The sequence below is a fragment of the Coenobita brevimanus genome, chromosome 94 (genome assembly GCF_032717465.1).
Source record: "Coenobita brevimanus isolate Jiangsu-jjx chromosome 94, ASM3271746v2, whole genome shotgun sequence".
NCBI classification, from domain to species: Eukaryota; Metazoa; Arthropoda; class Malacostraca; order Decapoda; family Coenobitidae; genus Coenobita; species Coenobita brevimanus.
Window position 1 is genome coordinate 10,325,998 of NC_137047.1, and position 7,500 is coordinate 10,333,497.

General features: G+C 43.3%; 3 non-coding genes across 3 annotated transcripts; all 3 read left to right on the forward strand.

The window, feature by feature from the left end:
- Positions 1-528: 528 nt before the first annotated feature.
- Positions 529-600, forward strand: TRNAC-GCA (transfer RNA cysteine (anticodon GCA)). The gene has a single exon. It is a non-coding gene; the product is annotated as a tRNA-Cys (tRNA).
- A 1,624-nt stretch (positions 601-2,224) lies between these two features.
- On the forward strand, positions 2,225-2,296 carry TRNAC-GCA (transfer RNA cysteine (anticodon GCA)). The gene has a single exon. It is a non-coding gene; the product is annotated as a tRNA-Cys (tRNA).
- A 3,153-nt stretch (positions 2,297-5,449) lies between these two features.
- TRNAC-GCA (transfer RNA cysteine (anticodon GCA)) lies at positions 5,450-5,521 on the forward strand. The gene has a single exon. It is a non-coding gene; the product is annotated as a tRNA-Cys (tRNA).
- Positions 5,522-7,500: the final 1,979 nt, after the last annotated feature.

Sequence of the window (7,500 nt, forward strand, 5' to 3'; positions counted from 1 at the left end):
ACACCACGTCCTGGTAATGAAGAGGTTAAAGAGTGTGGGATGCGAGAAACGGTATGCCAGCTGAGTCACCGTAGTCACGCCCACAGCTGATACTAGGAAAACTTTTATTTCAACACGGATTTGGCCTTGAAGGATGTTTCTGTTACTCATGAGTCTATATTTCCATTGCAAGTTCTTACAATGACTATAATTAATATATTGAACTATTGTATCAATCGGTGTGTCAAGTGTTCTTTACTGTCCTCGTGACTTATTTGTTAATTTATTCTTCCTGCTACCAGACAATATATCATCTAGCTCAGGAAAAGTCTCCCATACTAAAAGGGTTTTTATTATGGCTACATAACTCCTCCACTTCAAATAATCTATCTTCAGCTAAAGAAAATCGTCGGGAGAAGGCAAAAGTAAAAGGACAATCCCAAATGCAATAGTAAAAGGTGAATGATAATGGCGGTGGTTGAGTCTGCGGACTCACCACCCTGTTATGGGAACAAACACCTGCTCTGCCACTCCTGCACCTCATGTGTCGGGGGTGTAGCTCAGTGGTAGAGCATTCGACTGCAGATCGAGAGGTCCCCGGTTCAAACCCGGGCGCCCCCTGTCACCTTTTGTTCAGTAGCCTACTTGTAATGCATGATGACACGTCATCTTAAGTTGCAACAGTACATGGCTGCTCAGTGGTGCCTATACAGCCTTATTAATATCAAAACTAATGCACATACATATTTCTCATGCTGTACATACTTAAGTAGTTTCTTAAGCACACACAAATGTAACCGCAAATACTCTCCACCCACACACGTGATCTACACAGCTACCCCTATTATGACAGTCTACAAACTGCTGCTTACTGTACAAATAAACACGAACCCATATACGGTACATACCCAAATATGATCATCTCATTAATACTCGCCCATAAATGTAATCACACATACACATCCCCAAGCATACACATCCCCTTACCTACTGATACCCTCATTTGCATAACTTACACAAAGGCACAAGACAACTCCAGTGGTGGCGGGGACAAGCTCTCTCTCGCACACGCACACACGCATGCACGAAAGCACGCACGCACGCACGCACGCACGCACGCACGCACACACACACACACACACACACACACACACACACACACACACACACACACACTCATAAGTCAGCTGTGCAACAGTAACATCACTTTAGGTTATACTGCTAAGATGACTTATTAACAAGAGGCAGTGGGTCGTGAATGGGTACAGCCATGAGAAGCGCAACTGTAATTACTTTACAAACAGTGACTATCCAAAACAGCAGCGACAGACCGACAAGAAAGGATATCTGACATGCAGGTACTAGTGGAAAAGGGAAAACATTCTCATGGCAGTTCAGATACTAAAGTTATGTGAAAGACTCTGGTAATGAAAAAAAAAAGTGATTATAATAGTATGTTCTGTTCAAAAACGCGAAATTTTCAGGAATACAAGCTATTATAGTATCTGAATTATAGTTAGGAGGCTAGAAGAGTCCTCTGAATCACGGTAAATTTCAGCTACAAAGAGATTCAGCTTGGTCAAAGTGTTGGTGGTGGCGGGAGCATCTCTTGTTCAGCGTCACCTAGGGAAGAACCTTACATCATCAGCCGCACCAGCTTCACACGAGAAGCAAAAAGACAGACAGTTGAGGAACGTATTCGCGGGGAGACTGGGACATACTGAAACATTACTGTCTGCCTTGATGACCTCCACTCTGCCGAGAAGTATAATTTAAACCACCTCTTCTGCGACATGAACCAATAAAGGTAAACGTTTGCCTGAAGGTTTTGTTCCCTCCACTGTATTAAACTTCAATCTAACAGTTAACTCTGAACTATGCACGATAAACCAGGGAAATAAAAGCACAATAAAACTGACATACTCCTTCCAAACTGCCACATCGCCATCCGTGACTGAGATCAGGTAGCCCCAGTGGCTGATAACAGAGGTGGCCGAGTCTCCGGCCACACCACCCTGACATGGGAACAAACACCTGCTCTGACACACCTGTACACTTGCCAACCACAGTCTCTTCTCACCCTCTAATGTTAAGTCTGGTTGGAGGGAAGTTGTAGGCAAGGTTTCAGACCCAACCAATACTTATTCTGCATTCTCTTCCTTTCAGCCAAGAGCAGGATTTTCTTTCAGCTAGAGACAGGATGAAAGGCGAGCCTTAAGTATGGTTCACGTCTAAGCCATGTATCGGGGGTGTAGCTCAGTGGTAGAGCATTCGACTGCAGATCGAGAGGTCCCCGGTTCAAACCCGGGCGCCCCCTGTATCATATTTTGTAGTATCATATTTGTACTAAATGATTACAAGTCATCTACTTTAGTCGTAAAGCTTGGACGGTCAGTGATGCTGCTACAGCCTAACCAACTAGATCCTAAGCAACACACACACACACACACACACACACACACAAACACATATTCACATCCACGGACTACGCAGTTATCGTGTTATAAACAACCTACAGCATTACCCATATATAAAACAAACCATACATATACCCTCACATAAGCACTCTCCCATAATCATTATCTTCATATACACATCCCCTCGGGTACATATCCCTTTACTCACACACATCTTCATATAAACAGTTTACACAAAGGAAGATCGGCACACTGCACGGGACGGCCCTTCAGGGGCAGTTGGTTGCCTGCGGCTGACGGATCTGCTCGGCCAGACAGATCGGGGTTACTCAACAACAACAACAACACAAAGGCTTAAGGCACTCATATATGGTACTGCTGTGGTGACAGGAACAAAACGACATGTTCGGATTACACACACACACACACACACACACACACACACACACATACATTCATACACACACGACCCCCCCCCACACACACGCACACGAGACTGGCAAATCCCAGAGGTCAACACACACCCAATTATCCCGTCAAATGGATGCCAGTTTGTCTGGCACCTCATTTCCTGTTAGCTTACGTACAGTCGGGGACACACGTTCACCCAATACTACACCGCCTCTGCTCTCACTACCCTTTGATGGTTAACATTCCTACGCTGAGAGAGCACTGCTTTGTTTCTGCCTCCGGTAGAAAAGTGACTGGCATGCCTTAAGTGTCACGTACACGCATTGGACCAGCAAGCGAACTTTTGTCTTCGTTTGTACAATCAACAAAAATCAGTATCCGAACAGCTGGGAACGACAGACTTCTGGATGAGCAATGCAAGTTTTATCACCTGAGAATAGTTGGTGTATCTGACTGTGTGGTTTATCTCTAATTCTACAAAAGGAGGTCTTCCGTATTCAAAAATTCCATTTCCAAAGGGCATTAAATTTTCACATGTTTCATTCGTTGTGCGATATAATATGACGTTTAAACAGTTCATCAAATTCTTCTGAACTGTGTACAACAGGAATTAAACAGAGAAAGCGGATGCCGAAGTACTCAGGGATATCAGATATTATTTACCACTAATTATAACCCCAACAAAAGATTTCTGGTAGTGACCAACTGATGTTGCCGACTTCCAGCGGTCCACTGGGTTTACAACGAGATGTGTCTGGGGTTGTAACAACAACGACAACAACAACAATAAGCAATCAAACTACAAGAATTCGTAGCTTTACAAAGAAGGTGAATTGGGGAAAGGAAAAGTATTCATGTGAGCGACAGATTACCACATGATCCATCTTCACTCATCATCCCAAGGCCAACCTCACACCCACATATATCCTAGTAATGCAACTTTAAAACTTCAAAGCTCTTCCACCACCATAATCGGCCGTATTCAGAGCGCCACTGAAAAATGTGTAGCACCTTATTTAAGCTATTTACTATGCCTGTCACACCACGATATTCTCAACGACGTTATCTATTTGTAATTCAGACGTAATTTGCCCAGTAACCCACAAAAGTATATAGTGTGTCACAAGCAGAATCAGTCGCTAAGGAAGAGATGTTTCGATATCTCCCAAAGAATTTATAATACTGCCCAACAGGACACCATCTCGGTGACATATTAGCCTACACTCATACCCACTCTCTCACAAGGCAACACCACAATCCTATTACTGTATAAAGCAACTTCTTCTCTGTCACGGGGCACTGTCACAACATCATTACAACCGAAGACCAGAAATTATCCCTTCTTCTATTTATGTTGTGCTGTGAACGGGCTGGGCTCTTCACCTAAGTACGGCGTGGAGCTGAAGTTAATTAATTGCACAGCTTCATCATTGCCCTGATTAATTCCGATATGAACACTTTTTGAGAGGTCATTACAACAAGGTTAATACTACATGATTAAGAAGCTAACAGTCTCTTTTATCCTTCAGAGTCACGGATAACGAAGTGGGGGAGGGGGTGGACACTGGTTCTTTACAAAATTCGACTTTCATTTTATAGATAGGCATATAAATAGATAGAAAGATAGATTTATTCACTTCTTTTCACTTATTTGCTTATTCATTATTCCATGATATTATTTATTTATTTATACAGTATATAATTAGTATCACTGACGAAGATATAAAGAAATCGCTGAGAAAGAGCAATTATTGAATCTGTGCCAACAAGAATACGACTGTGCGTGAGGCAGAGCCAGGAAAGAGGGTGAATGGCAAGGTAAACCACAGGGAGATATATTATGGAGAGAAAAGTGCGTGGCGGGATGAAAGATGCGGTATGAGAAAAGCCAAAGAGGAAAAAGCTTTGCAGTGAAAAGAACCATGAAACGAGGTATACGCAAAGGAGAGAGAAAGGCCATGGTAGTGAGAAAGCCAGGGATGGATAAAGGATGGTAAAGAGAGCAAACAACACGAAGGTCTGCCATGAAGAAAGAGGAAGGACACGGAAGGAGGGAGATAACGGTTGGTTGTTTTGAGGGATTTTGTTCCAGGTAATGTTTAAATCTGTACTCCAGAAATTATTACAGTGCATCAGATTATATTCCCATGGCATGGATGTATTGTCATTGGTGAAGTGAAACAGATAAAGGCTCGTCTGTGTGATATGTTTCTCCGGCACTATATCCACCATGCTTTATATAAAATGGAGCCAGTCGTGGAAATATATGGGAAAATAAGCAAAACTAGCATTTAATATTTCCTCTTGCACCTGACTCAAGTTTCATGGGAAAAAAAAAAAAAAAAAAAGTCCGACCAAGATTCCACTTATCTACTTCACACCTGGGCCGTATTCATCACTATCCTCGTGACGCATCATGTCAAAAATAAATTAATATAAAGACAAAAACATCTTATTTCTCTCTCAGCTTGTTAATAATATACAAAAGAAAAAAGTGAGAATCATGTAATGTAAAATATAAGGCGAACTGTACCCCCCAGACTGTATCCCGAAACCTGACACTAGGGGTTGCATCAGTCTGCGGACGCACTACCCTGACAAGGAAAACACACCTGCTCTGATTCACCTCCATACGGTAACTCGGGGGTGTAGCTCAGTGGTAGAGCATTCGACTGCAGATCGAGAGGTCCCTGGTTCAATCCCGGGCGCCCCCTTGCGTACTTTTTATACAGTAATATGTACGGGAAAAAACGGCATTTGTTATTGTTCAAGTCCGTGGATTCCAGTTACACAAGCAAGCATACACAAAACTCACGATCTAATCTTTAGACAAACAAACACACACAGACTTACCGGCATACTAATAAACACATCCTACATACTTAGAGACATATTCGAATATATTCTTCATACCACCTATTTAGTTACTAACATGCATAGTCCATCCGCCTAGTGCACTAACTCATAATTTCCCACACACATACATGCACACATACATAACCTCACGAAAAAATATACCTGCTCCCCCCCACGCACATCCTACCCTCACACACACACACTATCCCCTCCACAAACACAAACCGCACACACACACACACACCAACCCCCCCTTCCCCCCACATACACATACAGACACATATACACCAAAAATAAAACAGGCTTCAACATGGGCGACGCAAACCGATTATTGTACAGCTTCAGGACATGCAGCTTCAGGGACGATTTATACCGTGTAATTCTTGTATTAATGTGGGAGGATGATGAATATGTGATCAAAGCTGAAAATGAAAAGTATTGTATTTTTTTAAACGTGTGTGTGTGTGTGTGTGTGTGTGTGTGTGTGTGTGTGTGTGTGTGTGTGTGTGTGTGTGTGTGTGTGTGTGTGTGTGTGTGTGTGTGTGTGTGTGTGTGTGTGTGCATACCCATGACATCACAACCCACCTCAACCATCACTGCAACATCCAAACTGCACCACGCACCACCACACCCACTGACCATCTCATTACCCTCCTCCCCCCCGCCCAAGCTGCAACGTGTGCAAGATCATAACAATTAGGCAACCGGAACTGATTGGGAAGCACCTTGTATTATGCCTCGTATTTTTGTGCTTTTCTCATCCTATTTCTGTATCCTGTCGACACCCACCTAATTAAAAGGGAGTAAGATGATGATGATGATGATGATGATGGGCCAAAATACACAGTAGGCATAAAGAGGTCGGTCAGGAGAAAATAGTCCTGCTAAGTCTTGGTGAGAGAGCCAAAACTGATTTCACTTACATATCAACAACACACGCGATCACAGGTGCCCTAACTTGAATGAAACTCTGGGGCATCCCTTTTAAAACGGGTGGAGAGAAAGAAAAATGGTCTTACATGTTTGTGTGCACGGCAATGTTATGTCCGCCAAACATGTTCCACCTCATCGTAATGCACAATATCAACGAGCATCTACCTGTCTATTCATTGCCAGACACCTTAATCCCGGAAGGAGTGGCCACAAATGAACCGTCACCATGTCACCCTCCACCATCAGACTGCCCTCTCTCCGACTCACAGGAATATTGTACTCTGCAATCAGGGGTGCGTGGCCAGCAATGGCCAGCAAGGAAATAAACTTGCGTGTGCAGATCAAGGACCAAGACACTTCAGGAAAAAAAGGTCAATACTACCACTACCACCACTGTACATGGATACCCACCTGACAGGAAATATGCCAACCTAAATACAAACTTTGTTGTGTACTGACGTAGGTAACAAATATGCTACGAAGGGTCCATTACTGCTCGAACACACACACACACACACACACACACACACACACAACCCCTGTCTCTTTCAATCACCTTCATTCCGTATCAAATTCATTTCACCCTTCCACCACTCTCCTTTCATTTTCCTCTCATCAGTACTCTACCACTGATCAACCACTGCACTGAACATCTAATCCCCAAAATAAGAACAAATCATGAACGACAGCAATGGACAGGAACCAAAAACCCATTGGAACGGAAACACAGACGGAAATCCCATAGACAAGTGGGTGTTCTACCTCAAAAAAAAAATATATATGCATGCAATCACGAAACAAGCCAGAAGTTTGTGAGTCTGGGGCTAAACGTGCATATTGGTGTGACTTCTCCAGGGTGAATTTCTTGGCAAGGCAGACCCCCACTGACTGCAGATGAGGAGAG